This window comes from Arachis hypogaea, chromosome 4, assembly GCF_003086295.3.
Source record: "Arachis hypogaea cultivar Tifrunner chromosome 4, arahy.Tifrunner.gnm2.J5K5, whole genome shotgun sequence".
Taxonomy (NCBI): domain Eukaryota; kingdom Viridiplantae; phylum Streptophyta; class Magnoliopsida; order Fabales; family Fabaceae; genus Arachis; species Arachis hypogaea.
The window spans coordinates 14,910,579-14,926,403 of NC_092039.1; positions in this window are offsets into that span (position 1 = coordinate 14,910,579).

Genomic DNA, 15,825 nt, shown 5'->3' on the forward strand with positions numbered 1-15,825 from the left:
CATTTTTGGAGATTTATTTTGTTACATACAATTTATAATTGGCCCTAATATAATTAAGGTTTGTGGTCTTTTTTGAAAAATCCAAGATGAGTATTGAGGATGCCAATCAAAATTGCTCTTAAGGGTTGGTTTGACTAATAATAAAGATATTGAGTATTTTTATTATAAGAGCTTAAAGTAAAATCTCTAATATCTAATTGATATTCTATTCAAATAGAGAATGAGATTCTCTCAACGCACAAATAATAGTACTCTGTGTACTCCATCATGTTTAAAGAAACATGGAATTTGATTTAGCTGAGGGTCACTGTTTTTTAAATATTTGGACTACGTTTTAGAATGTTGCTAAATTAACAAATTTCTTACTAAATCATTTTTTTCCATATCAGATATGGAAAGTGCATAAACTCAAACTCAAGAATATTAGAGTTTGGAGATGTCTTATATGTGTTAGGAGATTGCACAACAATAGACTTGATATTAGGTCCGATAAATAAGATTTGTTTGTTACCCTAAATAAATAATGAGATTATTTTTATCACTCTTCTTATGACAAAGTGTCTGTGATAGGAGGTTAAACTCTTTTTTAGAAAAGGGATTCCATCTTAAAGAAAGAGTGAGAGTACAATTACTTTTATTAGAATTGTATACCACTCAATAGAGGATATACTTTTTCCTAAAAGTATAAAAGGTTTGATCGTCAAACTAACTTTTCGAAAAAGTAGCCTATTTGTATAATGATACAATTCTATAAAGATAGATTTAATGGTTACTTAGATTTTTTATAATCATGTTCAATAAGAATTGTCCTTAAAATAAAATTATACACTATTGTAGTGGGAGATTTCATGTTTTGAGAAAACGTGATATTTATTATGCACTATGTGTATTTTACAAAAGGTCAAGCAAACATGCTCAAGAGCAAAGGTGTTTAAGGTCAAAAGTGTTTTGATAAACACAAATGTGCATTGAAAAATTATACACATGATTGATTGGCTCTAGTGCAAGTGGGAGATTATTGTGATAATAGTATGCCCAAGATCCAATCTATCATAATTGGCTCTCGTGCAAGTGGGAGATTGTTGGGAATAAGTAGTATGACCACAATCTAATCAATCACGTGTCAAATAATTTGTTATCGTTATTATATTAAAATGTTAATATAATAATGTCCTTGATTAAATCTAGAGATTTATCATTGCGATAGTGATCACAATATTGAGAGATAAATCTTTTATAATTTAATCTAAATTGTTCTTGGTCATATGATTATTAAAAAAGACATTAATAATCCGGAAAGATCAATATATATATATATATATGATGGTCTTCATTGGATGAAGATTAATAGATCTCATTTATTAAATTATATATATAGATGGTGCATATAGAGATATGACCATTGAACTGACTCACTCTGAGAATTCCTAATGGTTATAATTACCGCACATTTGTCAATAGGATATTCTCAAGATGAACATGGTAATAGAGTTTCTTTTGACCTGCGACTATCATAGTAATTAACAATGTATTTATTATACTTTGATTTCGGACACCTAATACCCTAGGGTGCTAGTTGAATGGATATTGGGTATGATTTAAATACTTGTAGAATTAATGATTAGTCAATAAGGAATCCATCAACTCTCGGTAAAGAGTTTGAGCTCTATGATTATAATGACTGAGATGAATAAAACCTTGGCCAAGGAGATTGAATGAATGAAGAAATGAGTTTCTTAAGTCATTCACAGTTCATTATAATAATGGTAACAAGTTAGAGTTTGACAATTAAACCATACTCTAAGGGTTAACCAAGAGGTAGAAAGATGGAAGGAATTATACTTTGTTCTTCTGAGGTTCTTATTAAAAATATATTACTTCATACTATCGGGTCATTGAGGAGTGTTGCTAAACGCCAATCTTGATTAGTAAATTTAGTATGACTAATTTACTACCCGCTTAGTATTGAACCTATGGGGTCACACACTAACGAGTGCTCTAATATTTGCTATAGAATTATTTAATTAGAACACTCGTTAGTGTGCGACCCCATAGGTTCAATACTAAGCGGGTAGTAAATTAGTCATACTAAATTTACTAATCAAGGTTGGCGTTTAGCAACACTCCTCAATGACCCGATAGTATGAAGTAATATATTTTTACTAAGAACCTCAGAAGAACAAAGTATAATTCCTTCAATCTTTCTACCTCTTGGTTAACCCTTAGAGTATGGTTTTAATTGTCAAACTCTAACTTGTTACCATTATTATAATGAACTGTGAATGACTTAAGAAACTCATTTCTTCATTCATTCAATCTCCTTGGCCAAGGTTTTATTCATCTCAGTCATTATAATCATAGAGCTCAAACTCTTTACCGAGAGTTGATGGATTCCTTATTGACTAATCATTAATTCTACAAGTATTTAAATCATACCCAATATCCATTCAACTAGCACCCTAGGGTATTAGGTGTCCGGAATTAAAGTATAATAAATACATTGTTAATTACTATGATAGTCGCAGGTCAAAGGAAACTCTATTACCATGTTCATCTTGAGAATATCCTATTGACAAATATGCGGTAATTATAACCATTAGGAATTCTCAGAGTGAGTCAGTTCAATGGTCATATCTCTATATGCACCATCTATATATATAATTTAATAAATGAGATCTATTAATCTTCATCTAATGAAGACCATCATATATATATTGATCTTTCCGGATTATTAATGTCCTTTTTAATAATCCTATGACCAAGAACAATTTAGATTAAATTATAAAAGATTTATCTCTCAATATTGTGATCACTATCACAATGATAAATCTCTAAATTTAATCAAGGACATTATTATATTAACATTTTAATATAATAATGATAACAAATGATTTGACACGTGATTGATTAGATTGTGGTCATACTACTTATTCCCAACAATCTCCCACTTGCACGAGAGCCAATCATGATAGATTGGATCTTGGGCATACTATTATCACAATAATATTAGAACACTCGTTAGTGTGTGACCCTATAGGTTCAATACTAAGCGGGTAGTAAATTAGTCATACTAAATTTACTAATCAAGATTGGCGTCTAGCAACACTCCTCAATGACCCGATAGTATGAAATAATATATTTTTACTAAGAACCTCAGAAGAACAAAGTATAATTCCTTCCATCTTTCTACCTCTTGGTTAACCCTTAGAGTATGGTTTAATTGTCAAACTCTAACTTGTTACCATTATTATAATGAACTGTGAATGACTTAAAAAACTCATTTCTTCATTCATTCAATCTCCTTGGCCAAGGTTTTATTCATCTCAGTCATTATAATCATAGAGCTCAAACTCTTTACCGAGAGTTGATGGATTCCTTATTGACTAATCATTAATTCTACAAGTATTTAAATCATACCCAATATCCATTCAACTAGCACCCTAGGGTATTAGGTGTCCGGAATCAAAGTATAATAAATACATTGTTAATTACTATGATAGTCGCAGGTCAAAGGAAACTCTATTACCATGTTCATCTTGAGAATATCCTATTGACAAATATGCGGTAATTATAACCATTAGGAATTCTCAGAGTGAGTCAGTTCAATGGTCATATCTCTATATGCACCCTCTATATATATAATTTAATAAATAAGATCTATTAATCTTCATCCAATGAAGACCATCATATATATATTGATCTTTCCGGATTATTAATGTCCTTTTTAATAATCCTATGACCAAGAACAATTTAGATTAAATTATAAAAGATTTATCTCTCAATATTGTGATCACTATCACAATGATAAATCTCTAAATTTAATCAAGGACATTATTATATTAACATTTTAATATAATAACGATAACAAATTATTTGACACGTGATTGATTAGATTGTGGTCATACTACTTATTCCCAACAATCTCCCACTTGCACGAGAGCCAATCATGATAGATTGGATCTTGGGCATACTATTATCACAATACTGATTCCACCTGTTGGGCCACCGTAAAAACTCTGGACTACTAGAGAGACTTAGAATAGTGGGAAAATAGAAAAAATAAAATCTCATTTTATGGAGAGCAACAATGTTAGAACAATGATATCTAATTTGTTTACGGTTGGATCAGTCTGAATTAGAACTAACAACAAGATGCAAAATTCTTGATAAAATTCTCCTATGTACTCACTGAGAACCTTATTTCTAAACTTGAACATATACCTCTCTTTGTGCACGTAATGCCAGATTCCCATGATCATGATCAAGAACAAAGAAGACACAATTGGAATATAGCCTCCCTCCATAAACTTTATTATGTGAGATGAAAAACAAATAGCCTCTATACATCCGAATACTAATAAAAGATAGTAGCTCGACATATGCTGTTCTTCCATATACCTATCATTATCAATGAAACCAGCAACGTTGTGATTAGCATATCCCCGATAACTGCAATCCTGTATACACCGCTATCCCGTTTGCTTGACTTATCTTTTCTTTGGTCTTGAAGGCACCACACATATTAATACTTGCAATCATAAACATATAGTTGATCTCAGGAATATACACCTGGCCCTTATGCTTGGTAGAAGTATGCACAACTCCCTCATTCATTTGTTTTATATATATAAGATGAGAAGACATGATGCTTCACCACTACACCGATTAATTATCGGCTCTAATACCACCTGTTGGGCCACCTTAAAAACTTTAAGCTACTAGAGCGACTTAGAAAAGAGGAAAAAGAGGAAAAATAAAATTTTTATTTTTATGGAGAGCAACAATTTTATAACAGTGATTTCTAATTTGTTTACTGTTGGATCAGTCTGAATTAGAACTAACAATAACATGTAAAATTCTTGATACAATTCCCCTATATTCTCACTGCGAACCTTATTTCTAAGCTCGAACATGTACCTCTCTTTGTGCACATAATGCCAGATTCCCACGAAGATCGTCAAGAACAAAGAAGACACAATTGAAATATAGCATCCCTCCATGAACTTTGTTATCTGAGATGAAAAATAAATAGCCTCTATGCAGCCGAATACTAATAAGATAGTAGCTTGCCGTATGCTGTTCTTTCATATACTTACCAATATCAATGAAACCAGCTACATTGTGATCAGCATATTCCCAATAATTGTAATTCCGTATTCACTGCGATCCTGTATGCTTGACTTATCTTTTCTATCATCTTGAAGGCACCACACATAATAATACTTGCAATCATGAACATGTAGTTGATCTCAGGAATATACACCTGAACCTTATGCTTAGTGGAAGTATGCACAACTCCCTCATTCATTTGTTTTATATATATAAGATGAGAAGACAAGATGCTTCACCACCAGACCGAATAATTATCGACTCTAATACTATCTGTTGGGCCACCGTAAAAACTCTAGACTACTAGAGAGACTTAGAAAAGAGGAAAAAGAGGGAAAATAAAATTTCAATTTTTATGGAGAGTAACAATCTTAGAATAGTGATCTCTAATTTATTTATCGTTGGATCAGTCTGAATTAGAACTGACAATAACATGTAAAATTCTTGATACAATTCCTCTATGTACTCACTGTGAACCTTATTTCTAAGCTCAAACATGTTCCTCTTTTTGTGCATGTAATACTAGATTCCCATGATCATCGTCAAGAACAAAGAAGACACAATTGGAATATAGCCTCCCTCCATGAACTTTGTTATCTGAGATGAGAAATAAATAGCCTCCATACAGCCGAATACTAATAGGAAGATAGTAGCTTGCCATATGTTGTTCTTCCATATACCTACCATTATCAATGAAACCAACTACGTTGTGATCAGCATATCCCCAATAACTGCAATCTCGTATTCACTGCAATCTTGTATGCTTGTCTTATCTTTTCTGTGGTCTTGCAGGCACCACACATAATAATAATTGCAATCATGAACATGTAATTGATCTCAGTAATATACACCTGACCCTTATGCTTAGTGAAAGTATGCACAACTCACTCATTCATTTGTTATATATATAAGATAAGAAGACATGATGTTTCACCTCCAGACCGATTAATTATTGGCTCTGATACCACCTGTTGGACTACCTAAAAACTCTAGACTACTAGAATGACATAGAATAGAGGGAAACGAGGAAAATTTTTTTTTATTTTTATGGAGAGCAACAATCTTAGAACAGTGATTTCTAATTTGTTTACCATTGGATCTGTTTGAATTAGAACAAACAATAACATGCAAAATTCTTGATACAATTCCTCTATCCATGGCCAATTCCCCTGTGTACTCACTACGAACCTTATCTCTAAGCTCAAACATGTAGCTCTCCCATGATCATCATCAAGAACAAAGAAGACACAATTGGAATATAGCCTCCCTCCATGAACTTTGTTATCTGAGATAAAAAATAAATAGCCTCTATGCAGTCGAATAATAATAAAAAAATAATAGCTTGCCATATACTATGCTGCCATATACCTACTCTTATCAATGAAACCAGCCACATTGTGATCAGCATATTCCTAATAACTGTAGTCTCGTAAGCACTGCAATTCTGTATGCTTGACTTATCTTTTCTGTGGTCTTGAAGGCACCACTCATAATAATACTTACAATCATGAACATGTAGTTAATCGTAGGAATATACACCTGGACCTTATGTTTAGTGGAAGTATTCACAACTCCCTCATTCATTTGTTATATATATAGAGGATGAGAATACATGATGCTTCACTATCAGACCATTAATTATCGGCTCTGATACCACCTGTTGGGCTTCCGTAAAAACTCTAGACTACTAGATAGACTTAGAAAAGTGGAAAAAGAGGAAAAATAAAATTTCCGTTTTTATGCAGGGCAACAATCTTAGAATAATATTTTCTAATTTGTTTACCATTGTATCAATCTGAATTAGAACTAACAATAACATGCAAATTTCTTGATACAATTTTAAAACAGTGATTTCTAATTTGTTTACCGTTGTATCAGTCTGAATTAGAACTAACAAAAACATGCAAAATTCTTGATACAATTCCCCTATCCATGGCCAATTTCCTGTGTACTCAATGCGAACCTTATTTCTAAACTCGAACGTGTACCTCTCTTTGTGCACGTAATACTAGATTCCCATGATCATCATCAAGAACAAAGAAGACACAATTGTAATATAGCTTCCTTCCATGAACTTTGTTATCTGAGATAAAAAATAAATAGCCTCTGTGCAGTCGAATACTAATAAGAAGATAGCAGCTTGTCATATGTTATTTTTCCATATACCTACCATTATCAATGAAACCAGCCATGTTGTACTCAGTATATCCCTAATAACTTCAATCCTGTATGCTTGACTTATCTTTTCTGTATTTTTGAAGGCACGACACAGAATAATACTTGCAATCATGAACATGTAGTTGATCTCAGGGATATACACCTGGCCCTTATGTTTAGTGAAAGTATGCACAACTCTCATTCATTTGTTTTATATAGATAAGATGAGAAGACATGATTCTTCACCACTAAACCGATTAATTATCGACTCTGATACCACCTGTTGGGCCACCGTAAAAACTCTAGACTAGAGAGACTTAGAAAAGAGGAAAAATAAAATTTCAATTTTTATGCAGAGCAACAATCTTAGAAAACTGATTTCTAATTTCTTTACTGTTGGATCAGTCTGAATTAGAACTGACAATAACATGCAAAATTCTTGATACAATTCTCCTATCCATGGCCAATTCTCCTATGTGCTCACTGCGAACCTTATTTTTAAGCTCGAACATGTACCTCTCTTTGTGCACGTAATGCCAGATTTCTATGATCATCGTCAAGAACAAAGAAGACACAATTGGAATATCGCTTCCCTCCATGAACTTTGTTATCTGAGATGAGAAATAAATAGCCTCCATGCAGTCGAATACTAATAAGAAGATAGTAGCTTGACATATGCTGTTTTTCCATATATCTACCATTATTAATGAAAGCAGCCACGTTGTGATCAGCATATCCCCAATAACTGCAATCCCATATACACTGCAATTTCGTATGCTTAACTTATCTTTTATGTGGTCTTGAAGGCACCACACCTAATAATAGAGATGAGAAGACATGATGCTTTACCACCAGACCAATTAATTATCGGTTCTGATACGACCTGTTGGACTACCGTAAAAACTCTAGACTACTAGAGAAACTTTGTGGAGGAACTAAGTGTAAGAACTTAAGATGAGAAGACACTACATCTAACTCAAAACTTTGAGATATTAAGTTAATGAGCTTCTTATCTTATATACTCTTCACTTCTCCATTTTTTTTCAATGTGGGACTAATTCATTCCTCACACTTGCAATCATAACAATCCCTCTGTCAATTGTGAGCCACCATATTAAGCATATTAACTCCCTCTCTTATATGTTGTCTATTGTATTTGAGTATTCATCCCTCCTTTCAAATACTCGTTAACTACTAGACAAATTAACCATTGGCCCTGATACCACTTATTGGGCTAGTGATGCGTGAACATCTTTTCTATCTTTTCCTAGTGAAATTGCACTTAAATTGTTGAGTTTAATTAAGAATTAATTATATTTTAGCCACTATGGATGCTATTTTGAGTTTTGGGTAATTTTATTTATTTTAGGTAGCATTCGGCGGAATTTGACGGAGTTTCTGCAGCACAAAAATCAAAGGAGATGGCTGCGAGGAGCGACGCGCACGCGTGCCTGACGCGTGCGCGTGATCTGGAAGTATACATGGCAACGCGTGCGTGTGATTGATGCGCACGCGTGATTTGAAGATTTGGTCAGCGACGCGTTCGCATGACCACGCGTCCGCGTGACTTGCGAAGAAGACCATCGGCGCGTACGCATGACGTGGATTCCTGGGCTATTTTGGCCCAATTTTCAGCCCAAAAAACACAGATTAGAAGCTGCAGAATGGACAAATCAAGTGGTCCCCACCGATCAGCGGAAGACTTGTTAATTAATTCGAATTTAAATTCAAATCTGATTTTGAGGAAAAGATATTATTTTTGATAATTAGATTTTAAAATTTATTAGGATTAGTTATAAATAGAAACTCTGTACATTTAGACACAGGACACATTGGTACAAAAACCCTTATTTTTTTCTTCTTTGAACTATGAGCAACTAATCCTTCATTGTTAAGGTTAGGAGCTCTGTCTATTTTCATGGATTGATTCGTTTGATCTTTTTAATTTAGTTCATATTTAGATTTATATTTCAATAATTATTTTCACTCTTTATTTTATGAATATGGGTGGAACGGAAGTATGACCCATGTTCTAATTGAGTTCTTGTAAAACTTAGAAAAGCTCTTTACTTGAACAACAGCTTGAGAACATATTATACTGAATTTCTAATTGTTTGTATTTAACGTGATACGTGACATATAATCCCCTTATTTTTGGATAATTAGGATTCTTTTGGCATATAAACTAGAAATTGATCATCACTCTCTAATTGGAATTAATTGACCAAGGAATTGGCAATTAATGAATTTTAGAGGAGACTAGGAAGGTCTAAGGAATTAGGGTCTAGTCACATATAGTTTGCCATAAAATTAAATCTTGCATGATTAAATTAATTAGTAATAAAAGTTAATCCAAAAATTAGATAACTCTGAAACCTTAACTATTTTCTCAAATATCTTATTCCCAACTCATTGCTGCTTGCTTTCTGAAATTCTTAAAGTACTGTCTAATGCTCTTTGAATATCTCAAAACCATATTCTGCTTGCCTAACTAATCCTATCAAATGCTCTTGTTGCTTGGTCCATCAATCCTCGTGGGATCGACCCTTACTCACGTAAGGTATTACTTGGTACGACCCAGTGCACTTGCCGGTTAGTAGTGTGGGTTACAAATACCGCACCAGCTACCGTGGATAGCCCTGGACCACTAGAGAGACTTTGGGGAGAAACCAAATGTAAGAACTTAAGATAAGTAGACACCACAATCAATTCAAAAGTTTAAGGTGTCAAGTTCATGAGTCTCTCATCTTATATACTCTTCTTTTATCTATGTTTTCTCTAAAAGAGAGAATATCTACAAAAGTGAGAGAGAAGAGAAAAAATAAAATTCTCATTTTTATGCAGAGTAACAATTTTTGAACAGCAGTTTCTAATTCATTTATCATTGGATCAGTCTGAATTAGAACTAACAATAACATGCAAAATTCTTATTCTAATAATACTGGTACCAACCAATTTAAAGATCAATGGTTATCAAGCACATGTATGCACACTATGATAAACTTCTCTTCACTGAATTAAATTAAAGTTTACTCTCACATACTAGATTCTTTCACTCACTTATATAGAATCAGCATGCTCTGAACTCACGATGTGCTTATTATTAGTATAGTATAAATATTGATAGATAGGTCATAATTTATGTACCTAACTTTTTTTAAATTTATTCGTATTTTTGATATTATAAGTATAATAATAAACTCATGAAGGGCAAGTTACTTACTAAATTAAATAAAAAATAATATTATCTATTTATTTTATATATTTTTACATATAAGCATTGACATAAGTATAAATAAACTATTAATTATATTTAAGGCTTTTTATTTATTTATTTATTTTGTGAAGAAGGAGTTAGATGAGGAGCGTAAGGAGATTATCCTTATTCAAATTACCAATTTTCATATCACTAAATTTGACGAGTAAGAGTAGGATGGTCAGATCATCTCCTTGACCCCAACCTTAGTTTTAAGGAATGGTTTCTGCTAAAAATAATAATATTTTAATATTTATTTAAAAAATAAAGCCTAAAAAATTACTTAATAAGTTTTTAAAAATTTAACATGTCTATAATTGAACTACATATGATGAGAAGACACCACCAAAAATATAAAATGCCACCCGAATCGCCCTTGCAGGAAAGACTTTTGATGTTTCACCACCAGACCAAATAATCATCTGCTCAGATATTACCTGTTGGGCAACTGTGGAGAAATCTAGACTACTGGACAGACTTTGGGAAGGAACTAAGTGCAAGAACATAAGATAAGAAGATACTACATTTAACTCAATATCATAAGGTATCAAGTTAATAGGCTCCTTCTCTTATGTACTATTCACTTCTCTATGTTTTTTTCGATGTAGGACTAATTCATTCCTCATACTTGCAACCATAACAATCTCTCCCTCAAATGTGAGCCACCACGATGAGCACATTAACTCCCTCTCTTATATGTTGTCTACCATATTTGAGTATTCATCCCACATTTTAAATACTCCTTAACCATTAGACCAATTAACCATCGTCCCTGATACCATTTATTGGGCCACCGTGGAGAGCTCTGGACCACTGGAGAGATTTCAAAAAAAAAAAAACAAGTGCAGGAACTTAATATGAGAAAATACCACATCCAATTCAAAATCTTAAGGTGTCAAGTTAATGGATCTCTCATCTTATATACTTTTCATTTCTTTATGTTTTCTCCAAAAAAGAGAACAACTACAAAAGTGAGAGAAAAGGGAAAATAAAATTCTCATTTTTATGCAAAGCAATAATCTTTGAGCAGCGATTTCTAATTCGTTTACCATTGGATTAGTCTGAATTAGAACTAACAATGACATACAAAATTCTTATTCTTAATAAACTAGTACCAACCTATTTAGAGATCAATGGTTATCAAAGATATTTATACACACTATGATAAATTTCTCTTCATTGAACTAGATAAAAGTTTATTCTCACATATTAGATTCTTTCATTTTTTTATATAGAATCAGCATACTTTGAACTCACCATGTGCATATTATTAATATAGTATAGGTTTTGATGGATAGATCATAATTTATATACCCAATTTTTTTTAAATTTATTCCTATATTTGATATTGTAAGTATAATAATAAACTCATGAAGGACAATTTACTTACTAAATTAAATGAGAAAAAATGTTATTTATATATTTTATATACTCTTACACATAAGCATGGATATAATTATAAATAAACTATTAATCGTATTTAAGAGTTTTAAATTTTTTTTGTGAGGAAGGAGTTGGATGAAGAGGGTAAAGAGATTATCCTTGCCCTAACCACCAATTTTTATGTCGCTCAATTTAGCGAGTAGGAGTAGAATGGACCGATCATCCCAAGGCCCCAACCTTATTCTTTAGGGAATCGGTATCTGCTAAAAATAAAAAATTTATTTATTTATAAAATAAAACCAAAAAAATTGTTAATAATTTTATGAAAATTAAACATGTCTAAAATTGAAGTATATAAGATGAGAAGACACCAACGGAGAGGAACCAAGTGCAAGAACATTAGATGCGAAGACATTACATCTAAGTTAAAATCTTAAGATATCAAGTTAATGGGTTTCTTATCTTATATACTCTTCACTTTGCAATTGTATGCCATTGCACTTTTGGGAATAGAAGAAGCATGCAAATATAATGAGAGCTTATATTATATTGCATAATATGATTGTTGAAGATAAAAGAGACACTTATGCAGGAAATGTTGCTCAAGACCTAGAGTATCACAATGTCGAAAATAGATTATCACAACCTCATATGGGAGAGGAGAATTTTGCGCCATACCATCAATTTATCCAAAAAAATATCTAACTTCAAAATGGGCATCAGCATCGAAAACTGAAAGAGGACTTGATTGAACACATATGGCAATTTCACAATGCGTGTCGTCAACTATAGAGTTTAATTATGTTTTTCTTTATATTAAGTAATTTTGCAAATTAGTTTAAACTCGAATTATATATTATGTATTATTGTTATTTATTAAGTAAATAAATTTTTTCAAATAAATATTACTATTTTCATAATAGTGAATTATTTTTTAATTTATAAATTTTAATAATATTATTATAAAAAATAAATAACTACATTAATTTTAATTATTTTAATTAATTAATTAAGTGAGACCACAATAGCAAGTAAACTTAGTTTCTTCTAATAGAAAAGAGAGAAATGTTTAGAGTTATTATTTATTGTTTATGATGCAAAAGCTAGTATGAAGTTACTTCTTATGATAAGTGGGGCCATAAATAAGGACAGAGATGAGTTTTTAACTGGAGATGGTCTTATTATTTGATACTTACTTGAGTATTTGTTTGGTTACATGAAAATACAATGAATAAAAGATGAGGAAAACTAAGTACAAATAAATTTGATGCATGTAGAAATATAATAGAGCAAGAGTAAGGGGGAAATGAAAGGATCCTTGATGATGAGTTATATTTCATATGTCATTCCAATCATGAGAAGTCTCTTACGCGGGACAGCCATCAATTGGTTTCCTTGGCAGAAGTTCTTTCTTAAGAAAATGTAAGCATAGTTGCCGACTATCTTATTGAGGAACGATGAATTTGGTTGATCCACCACCTCTACTTCGTCAAGCATATACATCACACCCCTTTGCATTGCCATGTCGATGAAGTTGACCTCAGTTTTATCTAGGTGAATGAAGGCCTTGAGATTTTGTATTAACTGTGATTCAAACACGAGAGAATCCTCGAGTTTATCTTTGTAACCGCATCTAACCACGCAATGGAATATTCGGTACTCTTTGGGCTCCAAATGAAAAAAATAGAAACCTCTCCTCGACTGATAGAAATAACCTTGATGGAAATAAAGACAAGGACTCAATGGATTAATGACATACAAGCTATGAAATGGGAGAATATCGGAGGAATTCCCTCACAAGCTCAGAGTAGAGTATCCCCAACCCGGGAACTCTTCTTATGTCCCTATTGTTGAAACAGCCTTGGATGAAGCAGAGCAACTCTCATCAACTCTATCAACTGAGTTCAAGTGTTAAGAGAAGAGAAAGGGAAGGAACGAAGCAAGAGAAGAGAGCAACAAGAAGAAGAAGGATAAACTAGCAGAGAAAGAAGAGAAGGAGAGAGAAGAAAGAATCTGATTTCATTTCTCACAAAATTGATCTAGAAGAATTTGAAATTCAACTAGTTATAATATATATATATATAATCTAACATAATTGACTTGCTGCACTAGTTGCCAGTTGCATAGCATACTAACAACCTAATTAATTTCAGTTACACTAACTAATCCTTTTTATCTGATACAGCTGCTGCACTATAGAGTTTTTATCATGTAACACCTATCCATGGCTAATTCTCTTATGTACTCACTGTGAACCTTATTTCTAAGCTCGAACATGTACCTATCTTTGTGCACGTAATGCTTGATTCCCATGATCTTTGTCAAGAACAAAGAAGACACAATTGGAATATGACCTCCCTTTATGCAGCCGAATACTAATAAGAAGATAGTAGCTTGCCATATGCTCTTCTTCCATATAACTACCATTATCAATGAAACCAGCCACGTTGTGATTAGCATATCCCCAATAACTGCAATTTCATACGCTTGACTTATCTTTTCTGTGGTCTTGAAGGCAACACACATAATAACACTTGCAATCATGAACATGTAGTTGATCTCAAGAATATACACCTGGCCCTCATGCTCAGTGGAAGTGTGTACAACTCTCTCATTCATTTGTTTTATTTTACAACTTTCTATGTTTTTTTAATGTAGGACTAATTCATTCCTCACACTTGCAATCATAACAATCTTTCCCTCAAATGTGAGCCACCACATTGAGCACATCAACTCCCTCTCTTATATGTTGTCTATCGTTTTTGAATATTCATCCCTCATTTTAAATACTCTTTAACCACTAGACCAATTAACCATTGGCCCTGATACCGCTTATTGAGGCACCGTAGATAGCTCTGGACCATTGGAGAGACTTCGAGGATAAACCAAGTGCAAGAACTTAAGATGAGAAGATACCACATTCAATTCAAAACCTTAAGATGTCAAATTCATGAGTCTCTCATCTTATATACTCTTCTTTTATCTATGTTTTCTCTAAAAGAGAGAACATCTACAGAAGTGAGAAAGAAGAGGAAAAACAAAATTCTCATTTTTATGCAGAGCAATAATCTTTGAACAGTGATTTCTAATTCGTTTACTGCTGGTTCGGTCTGAATTAAAACTAACAATAACATGCAAAATTCTTATTCTAATAACACTGGTACCAACCTATTTAAATATCAATGGTTATCAAAGACATGTATGCATACTATGATAAACTTCTCTTCACTGAATTAAATTAAAGTTTATTTTCACATACTAGATGCTTTCCTTCACTTATATGGAATCAGCACGCTTTGAACTCACCATGTGCTTATTATTAATATAGTGTAAATATTGATGAAGAGGTCATAATTTATGTACTCAATTTTTTATTTATTTGTATTTTTGATATTATAAGTATAATAATAAATTGATGAAGGACAATTTACTTACTAAATTAAATGAAAAATAATATTATCCATTTATTTTATATATTTTTACACATAAGCATCGACATAATTATAAACAAATTATTAATTATATTTAAGGCTTTTTATTTATTTATTTTTTTTAGCGAAGAAGGAGTTGGATGAAGAGTGTAAGGAAATTATCCTTGTCCAAACTACCAATTCTCATGTTAATAAATTTGACGAGTAGGAGAAGGATGGGAAGATCATCTCCTTGACCCTAGCCCTATTTTTTAAAGAATGGTTTCTGCTAAAAATAAGAATATTTTAATATTTATTTAAAAAATAAATCCCAAAAAATTACTTAATAATTTTATGAAAATCTAGCATGTCTATAATTGAACTACATAAAATTAGAAGACACCACCAAGAATATAAAATTGTTCTTCACTTCTCCAAGTTTTTTTTAATGTGAAAAATGCCACCCGGATCGCCCTTTTCTGGAAGACTTTTAATGTTTCACCACCAGAT